The 4,265-nt window shown below is 36.1% G+C and overlaps 1 long non-coding RNA gene across 1 annotated transcript in view; it reads right to left on the reverse strand.

Moving 5' to 3' along the window:
- Nucleotides 1-861, reverse strand: part of LOC129221243 (uncharacterized) — a 41,944-nt gene extending 41,083 nt beyond the window's left edge. The window contains exon 1 of the long non-coding RNA XR_008580489.1: nt 673-861. This is a non-coding gene — a long non-coding RNA (uncharacterized LOC129221243). The remainder of the gene's footprint in view (nt 1-672) is intronic.
- Nucleotides 862-4,265: the final 3,404 nt, after the last annotated feature.

Here is a 4,265-nt window from a genome sequence, read left to right on the forward strand (position 1 = left end):
TGGTGATAGTGTAAGTAAAGGATAAGAAAATAAAATATAGGGAAGATAGATAGAGAAAAGATATATAAGAAAATAAAAGTGTAATAAAAGACTTGAAAATTTAAAAAATATTTTTAAAGTGCGTTTAAGCAGAGCTAATAGTGCTGCAAAGCCGTCTGTTTTAACTCATTCTTAGAGAAGTGAAAAAACTGCCAGCAGTGCGTTGACCTGGAGCAGATGATGCAGAAATTGGAATTATAAATTTGCTAATATTTTTAGCAAAACAGTATACATAAGAAATGGGTGTTTGATACCAAGAAGTTTTCAGAATCAATTTCATGATCATTTGATAAGCTGTTTACATATGCTTTGATTTCACTTTCGATTCATTAGAATTTGCACTTTTACAAGAACTAAAATTTTGAACTTAACCTAGGTACATTAAAAAAATAAAGATGGACATAATAAATTTTGGCATGAGTCCCACTGTTTGGCAATTAAAAAAAAAGAAAAAAAAATCATGAAGCAGTGAAACACATTATTCTCACCTTAAAAAGGTAGTGCTAAACACACAGATATTCGTAAATTTTAAAATTATATAAAAATACTTCATTGACGTAATGAAACGTACACGTAATAAACTTTAAACTGTACTCATTCAAATTTTTAATTCAGAAAACAAAAGATACTCACTATAGTTTTCTCATTAGCTAGCGAACGAAATAGTTAATGGAAATCGGTTGACTACCGTTCTACTAGCATCATGCAATCTTCGAAGAGTAAATTTCAATGCACTCATTAAAAGTACCTTCGAAAATGATATTTGACAAGAAAAGAAGTTCCCTCACAATCAACACAAAAGACACGACACTTGGAAGTATGAAAAAGAAGGAAATATCCCGAAAAAGGACACTAAAGCTACGTAGGAATATCAAGCAAAAGCAAAGGTAGGGTTAGCGTGTCAACAACGAGACTCGGTCACAGTTATACATCGTTTCACTTCAGTTTTGTTTAGACCCCGACATGCTGACAAAAAAATGTTTCTCCTCTTCAATTAGCATCATAATGGTTGCGTTCGACGAACCTCACCGGTCAACCGGAAAAGTACCGGTAACAAACCACAGCGTTCTATCATCTATCGGTTACCTCACCGGTTACCATTTTAAGCTGTTGATTGGTGGATTGGAGCACGTGATCATTAGCTGTTACGTGTTTAACTTGCCGGGAGCTACCGGTCGAGCTTGTCGAACGTATGCATACAGAGCAAGGCAAGCGACGTCACGGATAAGGCGCAGCTTCGAGTGGGTGGCAAAGCATTTAGCTTTTCACGTAGGTTACTGAGAGTCAATAAAAAAAAAAAGAAAATTAATTTCAATTCTGAAGTTTTGAATTCAAATCATGTTTTTCGCAATCACGAGCTACGATAGAAACCTACTCATTGGAGTTATTGTTTCTAAAAACTGCTTCCCCCCAAGCCTGCCCCTCCTCTTGGGCGGTTACGCGCGCATAGTTGTGTATGTGTATAGGCTTGTGTGAGTGCGTTGACCTGTGTGTATGTGTGTGAAGGCGCGTGTGGGTAAGTGGGTATGTGTATGAGCGTGCGTGTCTTGGACATGGACGCCACCGACCAGGAGAAGCGGGTTCCGGGGGACAGTGCTCAGGACTAGAGGAGCCGCGTCAGCAGAGGATGGTGGGATTAAAAAAGGAACCAAACATCAAGGGTCGTGATTGCTCAAAAAAGCCTATAATAATAATGATAATATTTCCGCTAGTTATCAAATACCAGATCAATGAGAAAGGTAATGCTTCGCGTGCTAACGACGGCTCTTATCGAACTATGAAAAGCTTAGTATTAAGAGCAACAGCTTAGTATTAAATTGTGAAAAATATCGTCTGCGACAAAACAAAACAGATGGAACCGAATCGTTCTGTTTATTGACAACATACATTTCGAGTTCGTGTACTTGGTCACAGACACAGAGGACCCGTTTATGAGCTCATAGGCACATAGTGTAGGACAGAAGTAACAGCGCAGAGAAGGAAGTTACAACAAGGGCAAAGGGTGGGAGTTGAACCCACCACCTCGGGATTACTACAATGACGCGCAAACCAACTGCGCTAATGAGGCCCATCGTTCTGTTTTTACACGTTTATTCATCGTCTGCTAAGTATTGCTTGTGTTTCCTTGTACGTTATCTTTTATAACTGCAGTTAGGAATACAGCAGAGGCTCGAAAATCCGAGGTAATTGAAGTTCGCACCACCTCGAATTACTAAAAACTCGAATTATCCGAAAAAATATTTGGACTACATAAGGACAAGTAACGTTTACTTCCTTATGCTATGAAAAGAAAATATTGTCTCCTTGAAAAATGTATCATTCAAATTTCAACATAAATATGTGTGTTTTAATTAACCCTAAATGAGTTTGAATTAGTTTTTTTCTTGATGTCTACGCCTACTTGTGTGTAGATTTGCAGGCAACCAAAAAAATGCGCTTTGATAGTCATAGAATAAATTTTGATGAGTTTTGTCGTGACATTTGTGTCTGTGTGTGATCTTACATGTGTACCTCACATAATACAAAAACGCGTTTCATAGAAGGAGAAAAACAATTTGTACTATACAATTCGTGCAACGTCGAGTTTTGCACTCCCCTTTTTAATTGCAGTCGGGTATTCCAAAAGAGCTGCTTGTTCGTTCTTTGAGGCAAAACAATATGTTTCAGTTTCAAGTTATTTTCTGTATCAACCTACTTCCCACTCTCTCCAAGGCGTCTCTTAATCAATCTCTAACAGTCAATGAATTTTTCATATCATGTTATTGACATGAAACTTTCAATGTCTTTTTAGTACCTTATTGTATGTTGTCAGAGAAGTTCTAAGCATAGCAAAATATTTCGATTTTTAGATCAAAACATTTTTTGTCTATAAAAAAACATATCTTTAAAATATCGACAAACCACCTCGAATTAAGCGGAACCTCCGGACTCGGAGTTTAGAAACTCTACTGTAATTAATTTTGTTTTATTGCTTTTAGACATATAAAATCAAAGAAGATTTTTGAAAATTGCCTGAGGTCTGTAATGCTATAATTTTTTTCTTTCGACTTTATTTTGAATAAACAATGATTATTTTCCCGAAATAATAGCTTTCTGTATCTCTTGGGCTCAAAGACGCCCCAAAGAAAATTTTTAAGGAGCGGTAATTCGCAATTAGTTGAATGACTTCAGTTTTACCGAATGATAAAATACGACCTGGCACGCATACCTACATCTAATGAGAAGCTACTAGGCATGATTCAAAAAATTGCAGCATTGAAATATTGTTTCAAAATTTTTCAATTAAAGAGAATTTCTGAGAGGCCTCTATGACCTCCCATGACCTCGCATGGGGTACACGTCGCCCTGCTTTCCCTCAGTTGATCTACAAAGGAAATCGTGAAAATGGTTTTGTGTCTTTGTGGCAAGTTTTGACAGCCATTCATTTAAGTTCCATTCTTTAAACAACGGTTATGGGCAGGTATAGAGCAGTAAGTTCATACTGCACTGCTAACTACCTGCACAATGTAGCGATAAAAGCAGTTACTACTCATAAAAGATGCTTTTATTTAGCGGCAAACAAATACTTATGTTTGTAACGTAGAACTAAAGTGATATAAATTTCAAAAATACGAAAAAAAAAAAAAAAAAAAAAAAAAAATGAAAATCCAAATCTTTTCAGTTACTACCTTTACCTATCCACGGCAGAACGGTTATGGGGAAAATATTTCAAAATTCAAATAAATGAAAATTGAAACATTTTGCTCTGCACGCAACGGCTTACGGCAGAACGTTTTTGCTCTGCAGAGGGCAGGTAAAGAGCAGTAAGAGTAAGTACATACTGCCGATTACCCGCACCAGTGTTGTGATAAAAGTAGTTACTGCTAAAGACCACTTCTTAAAAAATGCTATTTCTGTTCCATAAAACTAAAGTGATATACATTTCAAAAAAAAAAAAATAAATAAAAAATAAATAAATAAATAAATAAATAAAATAAATAAATTAAAAAAAATAAAATAAAAAATAATTAATTTCAACTTTGACATCTTGAATTCAAATTATGTCTTTCGCAATCACGAGTGCGTGTGTGTGTAATGAAGGCGTGTGTGTTTGTGTGGGGGGGGGGATATGTGTGTGTTGGCATGTATGTTTGTGTCTGTGTGCAGGCATGAGTGTTTGGGTAATTATGTGTATGTGTTTGTGTGTAGGTATCCGTATGTAAGCGTGTGTATGTGTAGGTGTATGT

The sequence above is a fragment of the Uloborus diversus genome, chromosome 4 (assembly GCF_026930045.1).
Source record: "Uloborus diversus isolate 005 chromosome 4, Udiv.v.3.1, whole genome shotgun sequence".
In the NCBI taxonomy this organism is placed as follows: domain Eukaryota; kingdom Metazoa; phylum Arthropoda; class Arachnida; order Araneae; family Uloboridae; genus Uloborus; species Uloborus diversus.